Source organism: Cloeon dipterum, chromosome 4, assembly GCF_949628265.1.
Source record: "Cloeon dipterum chromosome 4, ieCloDipt1.1, whole genome shotgun sequence".
Lineage (NCBI taxonomy): Eukaryota > Metazoa > Arthropoda > Insecta > Ephemeroptera > Baetidae > Cloeon > Cloeon dipterum.
The window spans coordinates 14837606-14859009 of NC_088789.1; the positions used below are offsets into that span (position 1 = coordinate 14837606).

Below are 21404 nucleotides of genomic sequence, written 5' to 3' on the forward strand. Positions count from 1 at the left end.
CGATTGAATGGTCCCTCGCTCGGTCGACGGGTCGATCTCCATGCAGGGCGTGTGTATGTCTGCGTTTGGGGCTGGGTGCGAATAAATAAGTCGAGCAGAGATTGGGTCTGCCGGCCGGCGCTGCTGCTGCACATATATTGCCATTCTCGTGTCTGCTGGCTAATTTCGTCCTGCTCCGGCGTGGCGGCTCCATCAAATTTGCTCTCCAACATGCCGGCCGGCAGGCCGAATTGCAATGAAATATTCAAGTCACCGGGTAGAACGCCATTCACTCGGTTGTCCGTCAAAAGCTCATGGTATCGACTTCGCATGAAGGCAAATCGGTGAGGTTTCCGCACACCGTTTATAGACATGCATGTCAATGGCTCCGATATTATATTAATGTTTACCATAAGGATTTATCATTTAGAAATTTCGTGGCTCAAAACCAGCAAATATTCATTTGAAAAGAAACCGCCTAATATTTTTGTAGCAATTAACGATTAAAATGGGTATGCAACTGCTCAATGAATAAATGAAAGGTGTTTTATTGTGAGATTCGATTTTTTATTTCAGCTACTATGCAGCATAAAGAGTATTTCCACCAAGCAAAGCGACATGCAGCATACATACGGTTAGTCATGCACCAATATTCGGAAAGCTGGACCATTATTATGAATTTTTCTCCAACGTCCAAGGATCTTCAGCTACTATCATTTGAATACAATTTAATTGGTCCTACATGTTCCACGTTTACAAAATAATTCCAAGAATTTTAAAATAGCTTTCCTTTCTTTATCGCAAAATGCTTCCATCATAAATTCATAGAATGCTCATCAAAACGTAATAATAATTATCTGAAACATTTCAACGAAATGAATATAAATTATCTATAATTTCTATAAGAATGGTCCAAAAATTAAAAACCAAATACAGTTCAAGTCACAGCTCACTTAAATTATTTTGTAGCAAGTGAACATAAAATTGCAATTTGTAGTGTGCCCACGTTGCTTATTTTCGTTGAGCCGGATAAAAAGTTATGACATTAATTCCAAAAGTCAAGTCTCAAAAACACAGCGCATAATTTCAAAATTTGTGACTCGTAACTTTAATTAAAAAATCGTTTTCAAAACAGTGAATAATATTTTCCAAGAAATCGGTGTCTATTAAAAGCTCGTTTGCAACCTGAAGGAGTTAATAAAAACGGTTTTCTGCTGCCTCTCTAATTCACTGCCACCATGTGCAAACAAACAGTCGACGGTTGGCACAATTTCATGCTGCGGGGCGCGTTCGCTTTTCCGCGAAACTCGAGAGATTTGCCGCCTCTTACATTGTTGTACATTTTGACTGGCGTAATTGCTATGGATTAATGCGATTGCGCGCGAGTATGTTTGTTTGCCGCGGAGGTGGTTACCTGGAACTCGAGACTTGGCGGAATTTATCACACTGCGCGCCTTTGGGAATTGTATAAATATACTCGTGTGTTAAGAGAGAGTGCAGCGTGCGAGTGGTGAGGCGCGAGGATGGAATGCGCGGCGGTTGTCGCACCTCCAACTCCCGATGCAATTAGCGCGTACGTTCAGTTCACTAAAGCACTGCCAGCAATTCGATCATTTTGAGCTGAAATTGACTGTTATTGCTCTCTTTGAGAACGTGCAGAACCCTCGCATTCGCACTTTGGACTCTGTGAACATAAAATAAAAACTGATTTGAGTTTTCCACGCACTCGTTTCGGACTTTTTTCAACTATGCACTATTCTGAAACAGAAACGTAAAAATTTCCAACATTTATTTTGCATTGTAACGAGTCAAAGATATCAACATTAATAAGCAACGAGGATGAAGCCTGGTTTCATTTATTTTCAATATCAAAATTAATGTTTGTTTTTTCAGTGTTCATTTTTTTCAAATTAAAAGGTAGAGATTATATTTCAATTCGATGGCCATAAATGCATGTCAGCAAGACAAGTGCCAATCCGTGGGGTTAATACATTATTTTAAAAGTAGCATTTTAATTCAATATTCCAATATTTCCTGTTTGAGATCTTTCCAAAATTCAGAGGAACAATATAGAAAAGGAGACAGAAGAGAAAATAGAAGTACTATATTAGGGACGTGCAAAACCGATTAGCGATTAATTCATAAGTAAAAGGTGACTATATCAACTGAATTTTAAAAAGTTCCTGATTTGTTTTCCAAATTTTGACAAATAAATAATGCTACCGTGCATTCTGCACGCCATCAATATTTCTTGTACTCAAAGTAAAATCGATCCAAGTCAGTCCAGTCATAATTACGGAAGACGAATTTCACGTCATATAACTTATTATCAAAGACTATTTTTGCTTGTTTGTTCCGCATTTGGCTGCGATTAAATTTTTGCTCACATCACAAAATGAAATAAAAGAGTTCAAATATGAAATTAAAGCGGAATAAGTCTAAAAAATATAGACCACACGTTCTTCATAAATTCTCAGTATAAGTCTTGTTCATTTCCAATGATTTTTCAGTAAAAAATAAAAATGGAAAATTTAAACATTTTTCAAATTTTTAAAACGATTATTCGGTCGACATTTGCCAAGACATTTGCCACAAGAATGATGGATAGTGAAAAAATAAGTAAAATTTTAAAATAAGCTGTGTTCTGCACGTTTGGAAATATCTGGAAATAACTTCTGAATCCCAAAATGTACAGTTCCAGTTCTCAGCCCCACAGTTTGGCAAACTTGATTATTTGCCGATTAGTGCTCTTCATCTATATACATATTTCAGGAACTTTTTAGAGAAACAGAACATCTAGGACAATTATTCCTTTAAACGCTCCCTTTTAAAAATCGAATTAAAAAGTAATTTTGCCTTGACAAATTTGAATGAATGGGATTTCGCCTCTAAAATATATTAGATTCACATTAATGGCCCGTATTTCAAAATTATTTTAACAATCGTAGTCAGCCTTTCATAATTTTCTACATTTTTAATCCGATGAAAAGAATCTGGCACATCAAATAAAATGTTCGTATCTTCAGCTAGATAATTAATTAAACAGTAAGGGTGTAAGTCTGTCACTGTCAGTGAAATTAGCAGAGATGATTTTTATTTCTTCGCCTCTAAACTAACTAACTACTTCCGGTAAGTTCAATTTTGTGAGTTAAATGTTTTTTCTCGTCATCTTTGCCGTGGTTCTGCTTGATGTATTTATTTTAATTTCAAAATTTCTGCTATACCTTTATTGCAATTAAATTTCGGGTTACATTTACAAAAGATAATTTGTTTCCTGTATACACCAATTTCCATCTCATTCATTCCTTATATAGCAGAGCAATTTTTGCTTTGAAAATAAAAATTTAAAAATTATGACTAAAATAACCAAAGAGAGAGTTGTTTGTTTGTTTGTATGGAAAGCGCAATAAACTAAAAATCAAGACGGTGCAGAATTTGAACAGAAATCTAATTACAGACCAAGACTAACAATTCGACAGAACGCAAGGAACGCCTGGTCAAACAAAATGAACAAAGTTTACTCCAAAAATCGTGCTTCGCTTGCGTGAGAAAAAATTCTATAGGAAAACGTGGAGGTGGCATATTGTATGAATATATGTGGTATTCATGAGATCGAGAAGGGAGGAACGCATGCAGACTGCAGACAGACATCGCAGCTTGTATTATGGAACGGTATTCCCCAACAGCAGTAGCAGTGGCAGCGGTGGCTCGTTTGCCTGCAGTTGCGGTGTATGCTGTGTAGTGTACCAAGGTGTCGTTAAATTTAAGCATGAAGTCGTTGCTTTGCCCATACTGTGCTTTACAAATTTACGTCTGCACTCGCGCGCGCGAGCAGAGCAGCCGCGCCTTCCGTTCGTCTGCGCGCTGCATAAAAATAATCATAATATTAAAGATTTAATGCGCCGTGCCGTCGCACCGTGAATAATTACAGGGCTAATTAAAATTTTTCTCTCTGCGGGTGCGTTATCAGGGGGCACGCAAATTTTACGACCGGCGCGAACACACCAGACCATGCAACCGAATTTCGCTTCGTCCCGTCTCGCACGCGTCTGAATTGAGTGAAGGGGACATTGAACTGAGCGAGAATTCGACTTCAAAGTGATCTATATATTCACAATTCGTTAGTGAAAGGAAAGGTAAATATTCAACCAATAAAATGTTAGAACTTTTAACTCATTTTTTATCGTTTTAGTTGGGAAAACCAAATTGAGAGATAGATAGATAGATAGATAGATAGAGAGAGAGAGAGAGAGAGAGAGAGAGAGAGAGAGAGAGAGAGAGAGAGAGAGAGAGAGTTTGCTGCCAATTAGAAATATAAACCTTTTTAGCAAACAAAATAGCATAATAGAAAAGATCCTAACTACCATACCTAATTTATGTGGATTTAGGCTAAGAATGACAATTTAAGAAATTTGATTTTCTGAATTGAATAATTATTATTGCTGTGAATTTCAAATGAGATTCAAGGTATATTTATTAGTTGTTACTTCAAAGTTCTTGAGTCGTCAGGTTAAAATCTGCACTTTCAAGTTCAGCTGCCATCAAAATTTACATTTCATATGTTTTTGCAAATTAAATAAATTGGGCTCTATGCTGTCTGACCTAAATATAGGTATTTAAAAAAAACGGGTTAGTTTCCTCATTCGCCAATTGATCAAAGCAACAAAATAAGAAGAATAATAACTTGATATAGCTTTCATTTTTGCGATTCGTTTAATGCACACCGTATATGACATGATTTTTTTTAAGAATTTCGCTATATACTGTATTCCACTGTCAATAATTGATTCAATGGACTGATTAACTAGATCCAACAATGCACAAATTGTTGCGTTTATTGTTTCCTCTGGTATACAAGGCGAATCGTTACTTAAAGGCCATTATATTATCAGATTTTAATCACGATCGAGAGTGAATGTACGATTAGTTTGATTTTTAGTGATTGAAATCTTGTGCGAAAAAAAATAAAATTATATTGTTCTATTTATTCATAATCAATGCTTCAAAATTGATCATGTTTTTAACACAACTATTATGATTTTTTCAATGTTATAGTGCAAATTTTAACCAAAATTTTTACCTGTAAAGTAAAATAAATTCCTGGGGGATAACAATTTTCAAATTAAAGTTTTTGGTTCATTAATAATTAAAATTTCAAGGCTCGATTAAGTGGACTTGAGATTTAGAGCAAAATTATTTTGCATTGACCGGCCATCAATCAGCTCAATAAAAGTTGCATATGTTCATGGTCGTTTTCCAGAAATGAGATGCGCGCTGCGAGAATTACAAACGAACAAATAGGCATCCCGTGCGCATCGCAGCGGCCGCGCTGTATCTGTGTAACCGAGAGAGCACACCCATTTACCTGCTTGCACACATTATACAATAATAGCGTACACGTATATTATGCAAATCGCGAATGTGCTCATGTGATGGTGCGCGTCTTCTTATGCAATCGCGCGCAATTGTGTTTTGTGTGTGTGTGTGTGTGTGTGTGTGTGTGTGTGTGTGTGTGTGTGTGTGTATGCGCGCGAGTTGTATGAGAGTGTGCAACTTTCGCTGTTTCGCGCGAACTATAGCGGCCGCAATACACGAACGGCATCGCAATTACGCTGACTCGCCAAGCCAGCATCTATCTCTCGCTTTTTGTCGCTTTGCATATTTATTCGCACTTGTCGCGAATGCCAATATATTGACTTGCAACTGGGTCGCTGTTTTAGCTCACCTGATCGCTCTTTGTAAGGTTGAGCAATAACAGCGATGAGACGCAGAGTAAAACATTATGATGATCAAATATAAAATTAAATAGTAAAATCAATATCTTGCTTTTTGCTAATTTAGTATTTCCGTGGAACAACCCAAAAAATGGCTTATTTTTGTCAAAAGGCATTTCAATTAAAAGTTTAAAATTTCGCGGTCTTTCACAGATTTTGCAGAGAGTTTTGGCAAACGTTTGCAATTTTTGTCTTGTCCAAAACAATGAAAATAAAAATGTTGCTAAATCATCTGGCTCTCTCTAATGACAAGAATAGCAAAAGCAGTGATTTAATTGAGTCATCTTAACACCCACGGGATTTATAGCTCTTCACATATCACGGACCCTAATTTTAGAAAAATTACACATACTTGGTGTTCGATTATTGGCTTTCATTGCAGCACGATATAGCTTAAACACGGCAAAGCTGCTTCGGTATAGTTTTAAAATCCTCAGATTGGTACATTGTAAATCATGACTGCAATGCTGTTTTTAAATAGGGGTTGCTTTACAGAAAGAGTTAAAACTAGAACGGATGGTGGAGAAAAGAGCCTCAAGGAAAGTTAGCAAGTTGTACAGTTCGCCTGAAATGATGTAGTTTAACTATACAACCTACTACCTCAGCTTGCAGCCCACAGTGGCGAGCCTTGACTTGCTTTACTCTCGGCGGTCTGGTGGTTGTGGTGACGTCCCGGCGGGTGGAAAATGGCTGTGAACCCCCTCCTGGCCGGACCCGTCTATGCGAGCTTGTGGATTTGGCACCACACAAGTTCGGATCTACGGGTTCGCGACAGGCGGGTCGTTTTTCAATTTTCAGGTGCTGCTCTCGCTGCGTGCTATAGACTTGGCTCTTCGAGTGCAGGCAGGAACCACGGGAATTGCAAAGTACTGCATTTCGTGGGTGGACTGGTTAGGTCCGCTCAGGAACCACTTGTTCGAGTAACCAGACCGAAATTGCAAATTTTTGCAAGCCCAGCAGTTCATTTGACAGCTCTTGGTCATGGCGTCGTGACGTCCAGAGCGCATATCGCTGACGTGATGCCGCTGTGTGCAGATATACGACGACACGATGGAATTGTTTATCTCCAAAGACAAATACATAATAATATGCATGCGTCCAGCGGATGTGACACAATGTTTCAATTACAACCTTCAGTGCGCGCAAACACAAGCGTGTAGAACATCAAAGACCTTTTTTTAGACCGCACTGGTTTCAAGAATGTTTGTTTGAAATATCAGCACATTAATAGCAAACAGTAAAATTATGTTATTACATCTGTGCAATGAGCGATGGTTTCTGAATAAAAACCAAGCAATTTCGCATACTGACAGTAAAAACTCGACTGCAGCGCGAAAAACGGCCGCGTGCTTGGTAATATTCTTAAGATTGGAGCGTTTCAGCTGTCGACTATTATTAACGAACGAACCTGCTGGCTGGCGTTTACACAAGCATTCAATCAAAAAACGGGGTAGGTGACAATCAAATAATAATCTACTGGTGCGATTAGCCGTGATTCATTTTCGACAGTACAGAAAGGAAGGACGAGCAGGAAAAATGAGTGGCCTCTTACCAGCAAACTCGGTGACAATCTCTATTTCTCTCTCTCTTTCTCCCGGCGGCAGCGGCGGCTGGCACACTCAATCAGCAGCAGCGGCAGAGTATATTTTCCGCGTACACACCGAACACACTGACTTTTGCAACGAGTGAAAGCAGACATAGCGACTGACAGAGAGATACATTCGCGCGCTGCGGCGGCGGTTTTTGCACTCACTGCTGATCCAGCTGCAGATTCCTCACCTGTAACATGCACGAAACGAGAGCTGGATTAATGTACACACTCGCGAAATTTCATCTGTTCTCCCTGATTAATGTGCTAATGCCCCGCAATGGGTGGACAAACAAGCTGCCTTTTTCGCGCATAATTTTGCAGCCTGCAACAACAATGTTGTTACGAGTACAAAGTATACGCACATCCGCACATTGCGAATTCGGCTCGCGGCGTTCTCTCGTTGTATTTGCTTTCGAAATATATAGGCCAAACGGAAGACGCTCCATTCGCCGGCACATTTTTGTGTGTATATACACAACTTCAAAATGAGTTTCGTACACAGCCGGCTGTTACTGTTGATTAAATTTGGATCTAACAAGTTACCAGTCGCAAATGTGGTTTTCTTTTCGAGCGCGCCAAAGGATTTCCTTCCCGCGATCAGGATGTGTGCGCTCAAGATTATTTTTGGCCCTGGCCACATATTCGCTGAATTCGATAAATTTGAGATAGTTCTCCGAACTGATGGTTTATTCAAATTCGTGCGCATTTAGAATTTAGAAAACGGCACTAATGATGGTCAGAAATATCAAAGGCTGCGCGAAAGAAGATGATAAATATGATAAAATATTTCACCTGTCTCTTAAAACATGGGTTAACACCTAGGAACGTGAAAGACATACTGGCGTTGATTATCTGACTGCGCCAGTAACGGACATTTATAACCTTATTTGAATTTTTTTACTTCTGAATTTGGCTGTAAAAATAAACAAATAAACATCGGAGGCGGAAGTACACCAATTAATAATACAGGTGAAAGGGTCACTTCATTTGCGAGTGTTCTCAACATCTCAACACTTAGTTACCTAGGTGAAACACGGTATTTTGCGCATGTAAAATTTGCAGCTGGGATTCCACACCACATCTGTCGTCTTTCCAAATTGCAATCTAAATGCTTTAGTGAGCGCAATGTGTCGCACGGGAAATAGGTAGTTGGTGTTTCCGCAGTAAAAAAACCGGCTCCACAACTTTCCGGAGTTTTATGGTTCCTTATAATTTGAGGCTCTGCATTAAAACTTCAATTTTGAGTTGAGGACAAACGGCGTTTCAATATTCATATCAATTATTTTTTTAAAAGCGTGAAGTTGAAGAGAGAGCCAATCAAATGTGACGCTCATCGATCAAAGAGCAGGAAAAATCTCGACTAAATAAAAGCTATTTCCTTTCCATCTGTGCCAGCCAGCCAGCTATAGCCAGAGAGCTATCTGGAACGATGAGTGTGTGTGTGTGTTGTTTGCAAAAAGCAGCACCGAGCCAACCCATTTATATGTGCTCCCCATCTCTTCGATTGTACTCACACAACACACGCACTCTTTAGCGCGAATAATGTATGGACTGGGGGCGTTTCCCTGCTGTTTTAACAGACATTAGGGGATAAGTTGAAGGAAATTGGCGAGCAATAACTTTCCATACGGTTATTACGATTGCGAATCAAAGAGCCACACGCGTTTAAACTGATGGAAATAAACAAAAACTGATATCATAGAGCACCAGCTGAGCACCCTGGACGTTTTCGGGTTAAAATAAAAGACTTGAAGCGAGTTTAGGACCGATCGATCTCTATTGGAGTGAAAAACTCGTAGCTGCGGCAGTAAATTTGGCATATTGGCCGGCAGATTTAAACAAGTCACTCCACGTGCAGGCTTAATTAATTCCTTTTTCTCTCCGCCGAGTTGAGGGTTAATTGAAATTTTTTGGCACCAACCCGGGCTATGCTGCTGGCGCGCGTTTCTGCATGTGTGCGAAGAAAAAAACGGAGCGGCCGGTCGGCAAGGGTAATTTTGCGTTGGCACCCTGCCCCCAAAAATAATAGTCCAGAAGTAATAACACATATGCGCGCGCGGCGAGGATAAAAATTAATAATTGTGCACGGACGAAATATAATAAATAAATCGGCGGGAGACAGAGAACGAGCGAGCAGGCGAGCCAGCAACGAAGAATTCAGACGGACAGACCCGCGCTGCTGAGGTGAACGGAGTGTAAACTATTTTCCTACCATGGCCAACGCGCGCGTCTGCTAAAAAGACCTTGGCTCCACTACACACTCCCTCTCTTCATGTGCTTTTGCCTTTTTATCCAGCCAGTCTGCTGCTTTTTTCGCATTATAAACTTTTATAGTGGGATAGCACACAGAACACATAGCCGGCCGGCGAGAGAGATGAAAAAAATTGCAGACGCAACATTCCCCCACTCGCGAGCGCTCGCTCGCTTCCAAAGCAAGGCTCATGACCTCTTGGCTTACAGCAGGCACCTAGCTAGCTGCTCGTAGTCTGGCGTGTAGGGGTTCGCCGCCGCTGCCGTCGGCATATGTGCACAAATAAATAATAAATACACCGCACAATAAGTCATGATAAGTTCCACGGCAGGCCAAAACACCAGCTTTCCCGCACGCGGAAAAGCGCAGCCGAACGCGCACCTCACGTGTGACTGTGTGTGCTGTGTGCGCTGAAATTTGTGTATTTTCGCACGACACGACTATACTAGGAAGTCTGTCTGGCCGGCTGCCGGCCTGGGCTCGCTGCTCGTGTTGGTTGGAGGTTCGGTTTAGGGGCTCGCATTTTTATCAGTGCAAATTTTAATCGCGGTATTTGCGTAACAACCGCGTGAATGAGATAGAAACTATGCGAGCGCGGCTGTTGTCTTTTGTGCCTCGATTTTCGGTGCTGTCGCACTCGCCACGCGCACCCCTAGCCACGCTAATCCTCCCAACAGAGCCGTCGCTCTCAACTCTTTGGCACGAGATTTTATTGGCATTAACCAAAGCCAAATAACTTTTAATTTGGTTTGCAATTAAAAAATCAGCTGGTTTTACAGTTTTAGATTGGTCAGCTGCATAGAGCTGTAGATCTATCCCCAATTATTGACTTTTAATTTCAATGGATATTGACCTATTGTCCACCAAATCACCGCATTTTGACAGCTGCGAACTATTAAATTCATAATTGATCAAGTCTAAGCGACGTATGCGGAAAACATTTAGTCAGTTTTAAAGGTTTCTGTTGTCTTGTTTGGTGGGTCGAGCATCAATCAATTTGACCTGATTTTTCAGTTTTGGTTGCGTCTGTTCCCCCCAATCCACCCCAGTTAAATTTTTACGAGTTTAAAATTTCGGTAGCAGAGCAGAACATTTATAAATAGGCCAATTCTACGAAATTCTGAGGCATGCGATCTATTTAGATCTACACCAATTGACGCTACTGATGCTCCACAATTTTGAATTTATTCCCCAATGACTTTAGTAAACTGGAGTTAAAAAGAAAAATAAATCCTGAATTTCCAGCTGATGCGGATGATAATCCAGCGATTCCAAACCGGAGACACCAGCATCTGGGAGACAGATCCGCACAGCGCACCGCACCGCACACCCTCCCGGGCCAATTTTCCAATAAGCGTGAATTGCGAAAGAGTAACAAGAGAGAGAAAGAAAGAGAAGAAGAAACACAGTGTCTGTTGCTGCGCGAGAACAGAGAGACGTATACACGTGTGTTTCGCCAACTCACGCCGCGCAGCAGCCCTGTTTATGATCATTATTTTCGCCAGATTTCAGCTGGACGCCACCCGTCCGCACTTTTGTGCCGAAAAGCGAGCGTTTCAGATCCGCGAGCAGACAAATCGGTCCGCTGAGAGCGAGAAAAAAAAGCAAGACGATTTGGGAGTCTGCTCGCTGAAAAGTGTATAGTGCTGCTATTACACATTCGACACGGCGCAGCGCTTTATATTCTGCACTGCATGAAAGCCCCCGAACAGCAAGCACTCTCGCGCACAGACAGACACTATATACACGACCAACTAAAAATGCTCCATTCGCCTGATCAGCCGGCCACATGATTTATTTCCCTGAATGGTAGCACGGCCGAATTTTCGACTTTTTCGCACAGCGTTTCAGCTCCAGAGCAACGCGTCCAAATCCTTTAGAGTATATAACAAAATATTATTGAGCAAAAATGGGACTTGTAATTATAAGAAAGTAAAGAACAATAGGACTCAATGAACCTACAGATTGAGCGAGTAAGATATTAGTCACCCCCAAACCATAGCAACGAAAAAAACTTCCCCATTCCATCGCTTTATTGTTAAGACCAATTAATTAGTATTTTTGTGTCTATTTGTCTATTACTTTTGTCAAAATTTCCCCCAATTGAAAATTGATTAAGAGGTTGAAGCCCTGTCAAAGATTCATCCTTTATTTTGACGTTTTGCTCATTATTTCCCATTCACGAGTCCTCTAATTACGACAATTTTTCCAAACAGAACCCTTGGAAAATTGTATTCGATGAAGCTAAACTTTTTACTGTTAACGCTTAATTTTTATGCTACGCCTCCGCCCAATTATTTTTGAAAAAAGCCAGATAAACAAAACGGAGGCGAATAAATAATTCAGACAAGTCAAGGTTGATGCCCACCAACACGAAAATAGCTGCCAACGCTCATGCGAATTTGCTGCTGCATGAGCGAGCGCGGCTCTTAAATTTTGCTCTCGGCCACGCGGCGATGTTTATTTGGCAAAATGATTTCAACGGCTTTCTGCTTTGCATTAAAGAGAAACGTGCTATTTTTAGTCCTGTGTCACGGCGTGTGTATGAAGGGGCCTTTGATGCAGAAATGACCATTTTCGCGCGCACCGCCACCGGCCCTTCCTTCGGGGAATTACCAACACCAGCGTCAAGTGCGAGCTGCGCACCGATTTTATTTGCATTTCTTGTTAAACCCAGACGGACGTGATTTTCCTTTGAGATGCGTGAATCATTCGGGTGCGGTGATAATTTATTTTATCGCAAACATATTGGAAATACCAGTCGCTTAAACCAAAGAAATAATCCCATAGTTGAATACTTGGAATTCTGGAAGTTTTTGCTGCATGTGGTGCCCATAATATATGTATATGAAAATATTTAATAGATTTTTCTGAATTACGCTCCCCATAATCTCCGTAATCGAATCAGAAACCCCTGCAGTGTCGAACCAAATAAATTGGAACGAAATAATCCATCGAGCCTTCTGCTAACATGCACATTTATGTTCATGATCACAGGCACATCACACGGTATAATTAGTCACTATTAAAAACAAAAAAAATTGCGTGCGACCACGAATTGCTTGCTAAAAAGAATTCTTTGTAAAAATAGCTCCTCTTTTAGCCCGGAAATTCGTGCGTATTTTATATTCCGATGTCCCCATTTTTATTCAAAAGAAATTACCATCAATAAAAAATCAAACAATTTGCACACAGTGAGGAACATCTCAATGTTGCATTTCAAACAATTTGTTATTCTTCGTGGATAGGGCTGTGAAATATAGATGGGGTTTTCAAGAGTATATAATCAGATATTTTCAGACTGTTTTTCGGAGAAAATTTGTTTTAAATGGTGTTTATTATGTGGCTTTAGACTATTTCCACCGATGCAAGTATAGTCGCAATTTCACACGAATTTAATGCTTGAATTGATGACTTTTAATGTTTCTCACATTTTTATTTGAAAAAGAATGCCACGTTAAAGGCGCTGAAAACATTTTTTTATTAAAATCTGTAAACGGTAACCTGTCTAAAATTGAAATTTTTACCATAAATTATAAATATTAACTTGTTATTATGCTTTTATGACAAGTAAATCCAAATAAAAATTTCCAATATTGACAGTTTTCCTGGAATTCGAAAAAAGTGGACTTATTAAAACAGTGGCTTAAGGTACTGAAATATTTTTTACTGAGCAATCGACATAAATATGCGTTAAACACATGTATATAAGATATTAAAATTGCAATAAGAACGACTTTCACACTTTCGGTCTTTTGAAATTCAACCAGTAAAAAGCTATTATTTGGGCTGAAAAATCTCAATAAGATTAAGCTGACGTTGGACAAACACACCTGATATCTTGCTAGTTTTGTGGACAAGACGGATATATATGAAGTTGAATTAAAATTCTGAGGGGTTTTGAGTTTAAATTGCACGATTAAGAATCATTTGAAGTTTCCTATGACGGTTCGAAACTCAGAAAAGCTTGTGAGTCAGCTTATTTCACAGCTCTGCTTGAAAATAGAAAAATTACTAGAAGAGATTTTATTGGGAAATATTATGATTGACAGCAACAAACCCAAAGCTGATACTATGTTTTGGGTGTCGGGACGCGAGCGAGTAGCAGACGAGCTTTCGTATGCAGTGGGCAGCAAGCGGTTGTCAACACTAAAAGTCAACCACGCGATGCAACGGTAAAACGGCGTTCGCGGATAAGATAATTTCGCGCAGACAGGCTCAATTAAATGCAGCCGAGTGCACACGCGCTCGCAGTACAGACACACCTTGCAGCGCAAACACGTGTGAACACACTCTGTGCAGCTAGCCGTATTAAATACAGAAGCACATCTGCATTTTGCGGCGCGTTCATTGAGGGAGGCCGTGCCTGGCGTGCAGTCGGCGCCGACATACACGCGAATAATTTGTCGCCGCGTGGAAAATGAACATTCGTACTCACAGGAAATGAAGTCTAGACATGTAGGAAAGGAAAACAATGTTATCACAAACACACACACTCACATTGACGCGAGTGTTTAGCGAGCAGCCAACAAAACGACCAGCCAGCCTGCAAAACAGGACAGTAGGGTTGCCAGACGACCCGACATTGACCCGGAGACCCCCGGCAGGCCGGAGTGACCCCTAGAAGATTATCCGAGCCGTCGGTCCCGCGCCGAATTTCCGCAAAACCGACCCGGAGCGCCGATCCGCGAGCGGAGATGCGCGCGCGTGTCGTTACGGCAGGCTGGCAACCATACTGGGAGGGGACTTTAGCTTGGCTGCCGCTCATTCTCGCAGTGTCAATGTTATTTGCGCCAAAACGCCATGGCCTTGACTCCCATATGTTTGGCACAATAGCCTCCGTCTGGCTGGCTGTCGCTCCATCGCGGGCGGCCGCTCATTACCCGGCCTTTTTGCGCTGCACTCGTTCTCAGGTGCAAAAACCGACGCGCCGGCGTTTTTTCGCCCGAGAGCAGATTGCTTCCACGAACACGACGAGAGTCAGTTTGCGAAAAAGAAAGAGCAGTTCGGACAGTCGTAGCACACGTGTGCGCTTATTTTTCGGTGGATATTTTCGCGACTCGGCGCGCCCGCGAGCGCGTGTGTCATTGTGTGTGTCCCACTTGCTTTTCATTGTTTTGCCTGAAAAAGGCTAGCACATATACGTAGCTCGATCTCTATACGGAATCGCCAGGTTCGCCGAACAAAATCAAGTTTTGGAATGGTTTCCGACAGCGTAAAAATTACTTTCGAAATAGGTGCGCGAAATTACCCTCGAGTATTACGATTACAAGGAAAGAGGTTTTTGAGAAATAATTAAGACTTTTGCTGTTTTATGGCGGTGGTGGACTTGCGGCTGCAGTCTTTTATGGCACCGTTTTTTTCTTCGTCAAACTTTGGAGACGGAAATTGACCGTTAAAAATTGCGGTTGTAAATTAAATTTGTCGTAAGAATTACCCTCGTTATAAATTTAATTGGTTTTGTTTAGCTGGAGTTTTTCCAACTGTTGACAATTTAAATGAAAATTTAGTGATCTTCGGTTTTATGCAATTTTGTGTCCAGGGAGGATGAGAAATGAAATTTTTTAAACACGGCACTCTTTTTCATCGGACTAAAAAAAATAAAGATGTGTTAAATCTTTTTCAATATCTGTTGAGACAATATCCTCTGCAGATTTTGTTGCAGTTTTATTTTTGCTTTGCTGGTTTCACTTTCTGAAGAAGCCAGCGAGAGATCTTATTAACAAACCATTAATATTAATTTTCTCTAAAATTTTTCAGTTTTGCCTATACCGTCAAAATTTTAAACAAGGGGAGTTAAGTGTTTGAATTCCTTTGTCTGATTGAGCTTAATTAAATTTTCACTTTTCTCAAGGAAATAAGAAGTTTTGTTGCTAAATTGGTAATAAGCCTTGTAAATTAAACGAATTTTCCGGCCTCTTTTGGTCAAATTCAATTTAAGTGTCGATCTGAGATTGTAGAACGCTATATAGCTGCTGGTTTACATGCGTAGGGCAATATTATATTCAGTTCGAAAATGTGATTAGGGGCCATAAAAGTATTATATTGTGCGCCACGTGCAGCAACTCACAAGTTTATATTTATATCATATTGTATATAAAGACGCATCGTGCTGATTACGTGCCGCAGAGTTCCGCTTTTTGTTTTGAGTGGTGTGGCGGTGGTGCGACACGAGGCAAAAATACTAATTGTGTTGAACCGGCGAGCTGGAATTCTGATTTGCAACAAAAAGCACTCGAGACGTCCGAACGGGCCATAGAGGCAGCGGATTTACAGCCTATTCGCGAATTCTTCCCCGCCTGCCCTCGTGGAACGAAAATGCTCGTTTTTTAACGAGAAACGGCCGTAAATGAATAGACGACGCAGCAGCCGGCTGCCGCGCTGCGAGACGAGAGAAAGAGAGTCATGCACTTCAAAGAGGGGAAAATTCAGCCACGGCGAAATTAGCTTGCAAATTGAGGCAACACCGAACGTACAGACACAGACAGAGCGTCGAGTGACTCACGTTCAGTCCGGGAGAGAATTTCGTTCGCGGATCTTCTGGACCAGTGGAGCCAGACAGCGGACACGGCATTTTTGCACCCAAAAAGCGGTGTGCGGCGGCGGCAGCGATTAGACAGCAAGCGTGCAAAACAATGCAACGTGCCCTTAATGCCGCGCTTGTCGTGCCGGCCGGCGATTCGCTTGACTGTTCGCCAGACTCCGCGCGTTGTGCAATCAGCCGTCGCTCATTGTCTGTGCCATGTGTCATTATTGTGCTATTACCATTATAGGAAAACTCGCAGGAGCCACTTCCCGTAAATGCCGCAGACTTTTGTTTTGAAGCGCCAGTCAATTCCATAATTAATACCGGTAATGACGATTGAGTTTTGTCCTCTGCAATTTCATCAGCATCAGCTCGAAATTGGCAATTATATTATACAGGATGGAAGATTAAATTTTCGAGGTTCAAACGCACAGCTGAGGACAATCATGATTTTCGAACTCTTGAAATCTAATTTTCAATCGAGGTTTGTTGCATTCTTTACAAAAAGAATAACAAGACTAACTTGTAATTCATTTACCACTGAAGAATTATTTTCTAACTTTATAAAATTACTCTAAATTTTTAAACAACAATTTAGAACTTAGACAGGGACCAATAATGAGAACCATTATAACTAAATTATTATGATATTCGTCAAAGCGTGGAAACAATTTAACGACTTAAGAAGTATTTAAAAGGGGTTTAATATAAATTTTGAATTTTCCTTGACATTTTCCACTGAATAACCACAATTATTTATTTTTTCACAGGAAACGATAACAAATTAATCTATCATTTCAGAGCTCTTTTGAAATTAAATTAATTTAGTTCTAGAACAAAACCCTCGTCAAGAATCCTTGTTTTTTAATTTTCAAAAAACAAAATATACAATTTTGGTTCAGGTGGACAACGAAAGGCTTGTAATGTGCAGATTATGAACTAAAAATTTTTCAAATACTCGGATTTCAACTTCGCTTTAGTTTTGGCGGGAACAAGTTAACTGAAAAGGAAAGCCCAAAACTTTCTGTTCAGTTCTGTATCGGAGAATACAGAATTTTGAACAGTTTCCCATAGATTTTTAATCCCGAGAACCCGAGACGAAGCAAAAATTAAAATTCTTCCGAAGTAACGTGCAATAAGGAGTGCCCAATTTGCAACGCCCTGCTCTTTAGTCAAAACGCGGGAAAATTAATTTCAGCACGGCTTCACCGGCCATTAGTCTGGTACTGGTACAAAAAATTCTAAAAACGAACTTTACCTGCCTTAACGCACTGCTACCAGCGGGTGCGAGGGCAAAAATGCCGCCATATTGGTGCATAGGCGGGTAGCATTTGCAGCACAATTTTCCGGCGTGGACGGCGACGGACAGACAGATTGATCACCAAGCTTGCACTGGGAGCACTCAACACTCACTGAGGGGGTCGGGGCGGGGGACACCGGCCGAGTTGGACGGACGGTCGGGGCCCCCGGTCGGTCACTCGCACACCCACTCTCGAGCGTGACGTCAGTCCGGACGCGTCCGCGGACGGTGCTGGACGGCGTGCTCGCAACAGACTGGAGCGATCCCTTGAACGCCTCCTCATTATTAAACCTGCGAGAGAGCGAGAGAGAGAGAGAGAGAGAGCGCACGGACGAGAGAGAAGAGAGAGAGAGAACGAAGCGCGCGCACTCGGCGGCGGCGGCGGCCGTTTGCTCCTCGCTCCGCTCTGCGTGCGCTCCGAGCAGCGACGATAAAACACTATCGCGCCGCTCTGGTGTCTGATATTCGAAAAGTATAATTTTTATTTTTATTACTTAACTCCTCCCCTCGTACACCTAGTGAGCGTTTCGATGCACCAGTAGTTTTTTCGAGAGGCGTGGTCTCGCGGCTCGCAGCCGCCGTCACCGCGACTCGCGGATCTCTGGCTCTGGCGGCGTCGGATGTGTAGCCTCGGCAGGCTGTGCGCTCTGCTCTGCTCCCTGCCGCTGCCGTCCTGCGCATTTATTTTTATTTGGCCGCGCTCGGACCGAATTAAAAACACGCGCGCCTTGATGAATTCGCGCGTGCATGCACCATACAGTCTCGGTTTTGCCACTCCTCAGCTTTGCTCGTCGGCGGCCGCTACATTGTTGCTTTTGCGCCGCGCACACCGCGCGCCGGCCGGCCCTGAATGCCATAGTTCATGCCTAGCCGAACAATGGGACACACCGCGAGGTGCCACAGTCTCGAGATTAACAATAGCCTGTCCCATTGATTTTGCAATTGGAGAGCAACTCTTCAGCATCACCAATTTGCTGCACTTCGCGCGTTTAATTGTCCTCCTTTGGAATTGTGAAAGGGGGTTGTTATTTAAAAACACGTTTACTGATGAATTCGAGAAGGAGTGGATATATAGCAGAATTTAAATTTTTAATGCTTCAGAATTCAGAAAAATTAGTAAAATTCAGGAAATCTAGAAACATTATAAATTAGCCTAGCTCTCAAGGAGATGGGGTATGTGTAATAATATTATGATTTTCACCCTCATTTTATATTCTATGTTCAGATATAAAGAGATGAGAGTAATAATTAATCTGAAAGCATGAAATAACAGTAATAATTTAAAAGAGACCTACACACATTGTATAAAAAATAATGAATTTAAAGCTAACTCATATCTTTTGAATTTTTAATTTTTTAATTCTACAGACACCTACAAATGCCGTAATGTGCCTAGCATCTCTTGTGAACTGAATAAATTTATCTGAATGTGCAATATGGTAATATATTTAACATTTCAATAAATATGTACAAATTACTGAACAGATGACACTTGACAGCATGATTTTTGGGCTATATATTTAATTAAAAAATATTAATATACAAACAAATACAAAACAAATATATTAAATTTAAATGGGTTTTTAAACTAAATTTTAATAAAAATCCTAAAATGATTCAAATAAAATTTTTAATTAAAAAATAATTTTTATAAAATGGCCGAAAAAGAAATATTTAAAATTGTAAATTTTATTATAAACTCTAATATTATTAGAATGTTTTTCTTTATAAACCCATAATAATTGCAGTCAGAGCACAATAATTTGCAAAACATTTAAAATTAGCGAATTCAGGATTCCTATCGATTTTCACTTAATTATTTCTTTTTAAAATCATCCGTGTATTTTCCGCAGTTAACTTTGAAATTTTTCTTCCTAGTTGAGAGAATTATTATACTATGGAAAAATTCCAGATGGTTAAATTAAACTTCTGATTAAAAAATAATTTATTAAACAGATATTTTTTACCCCAATAAAACCAAATTTTCTTGTCATAATAGTTGGCTCGATGATTTCGCAAACATTATATTGATTAACATTTTCTAGTAGATTGCAGAAAAAAAATACTGTATGGTGCAACCTGGAAAGAACGGCTCGCAAACCTCTCCGAGATAGGATGCGTCGGCGCGAACCCTGAGAGCGGGTGCAGGCGGGAAGGTGTGCAGCGCGCACCGACTGGCAGCGCGGCTGCACCCGACTAAAGGCATTCTGCAAATAAATTGGTGAAAAAGTGAGTCAGACACAAAAGCCGCTGGCTCGCAGGCTTGCATCAGGGCATAAAAAGCAATCATATCAGCACACAGACTTGTCTGCGAGGATGACCTTGGAATAAACTCCGGCCGCCGCGTCCGACACTTACGTCACGCCGCGCACGGCCGGCTGGAAATTCTGCACACTCGGGCCTCGCCATATACACACAACCAACGCAGCATAGCATACAATGTGCGCGCGAACTTCATGCACGTCGCCTCGTACGACCGCGAGTACACGCGTCTCATGACCCGTCTGTCTGTCTGCGTGTCACTCACCCTGCCTGCTATGCCTGCACACACACTCTCGTTTTTGCACACTTTTCTCTCTGTTTTCACTTTCCGTCCGCGCTTAATTCGGCAAATCCGCCCGAGAGACGGGCCGGCCCGGCCCGCGCGGGCTTCCTTCGCGTTTTTCTCGCAAAATATGCTTAAAGCTGCCCTCTCACTCAGCTGCTGCTCTATATATACGAGTGGAATTATACACAAAACAGCGAGAAGCCTCGCGATTTTTGTTTGCCACGCCGGAGAGCGCGCCAAACCAAATTTGTATGTTTCGCCGAGGGAGGCAGACTTGGTAAACTTTGCGCCTTTCACAGTCTGCGCGTGCAAATTTGATTTGGGATTTTGCGCAATAGCAAAGTTGTGTTGCAAGACAAATTTTGCACATTTTTTAATTTTTTACTCTTCCCCCTTGGGCAATCGCGTGTAAGGAGTCAGCACATACACACTGATCAAAATTTATGCAACTATAGTTAATCACTACTAACAACAATTTAATATCTTTTAACAATGCAAAAATTAATATAAACGCCGTTGCTTCGGGTTGAAAATATTCTAAATAACTTTCAACAAGAGGTGATGCGAGTGATAATCATATTGAAAATATGGTTGATTCCATCCTACTTTTTGTGGAATTTAGCAACAGTCTTTACCAAGTTAGCGAAAATATCAAATCAGAATCGAATAACAGTTAAATTTCAAAATTTACCAAATATCTCGAAATGTTTTTTGTCAATGATTTTTTGCTTGGTTTTGATTCCTCTCGTCGCTATCTTTCCAACGGTGTGCGAGCTTTATTGATTGAGACTTAAATTTCCCTGCTGGTGAAAAACAATATTGCAAAATTAGGGAACAGTGTTCGCTGCTTGATTTGCATGCAAACTTTAGAGCCGATTTTCTTGCAAATTCAAACTATGCAACCTGGAAAAATTTAATTTCTTTCCCAATTTTTAGGGAGAGTGTTTCAAAAAAGATAAAAAGGATTGATCACAATTTTACTAAACAGCTTTTATATTCTTTCAAGGAATTCATACCTTGCAGAAATTGATCCGTAAAATTTAGCAAAAACCTGTATGAAAGTGAGTAAATATTAAATAAATAAAGAAACTAAAAAGCTTAACAAAATAATTTTAAGGGCGTTCCAAATTAGCTAAGATGTGATATGGCCTTAAATCAAAATGAAAAATTTAGTTTTCAATCATAAACTTCCAGCAAGAGAAAATATGGCATGAGCAGTCGTGTAAATTTTGTATCATAAAAGTTTGTTTGGATTACAGAATCTTGATTAAAAAGATCTGCATTAATTTGCATGCAGAGTCTGCGCTCCATGAGGTTCGTCGTATGCCAGCCAAGAGAGCCAAGCACACCGTCGGGCGGCGCGAGGTTCGTTCATAAACAAAAAAGTTTTGCAATTAACAGCGGTTTAGGCGACCAAGGCTTCGCTGCAGAAAAA

General features: G+C 40.8%; 1 long non-coding RNA gene across 2 annotated transcripts in view; it reads right to left on the minus strand.

Moving 5' to 3' along the window:
• Window positions 1-524: 524 nt before the first annotated feature.
• The window catches only part of LOC135943605 (uncharacterized), a 50636-nt gene continuing 29756 nt past the window's right edge, over window positions 525-21404 (minus strand). The window contains exons 1-3 of one of the 2 annotated variants that reach the window (XR_010575231.1): window positions 17380-17852; window positions 7306-7532; window positions 525-1663 (exon numbers count right to left, since the gene is read on the minus strand). This is a non-coding gene — a long non-coding RNA (uncharacterized LOC135943605). Of the gene's footprint in view, window positions 1664-7305; window positions 7533-17379; window positions 17853-21404 lie in introns of those variants that run through there. The other variant, XR_010575232.1, reaches the window with a different exon arrangement.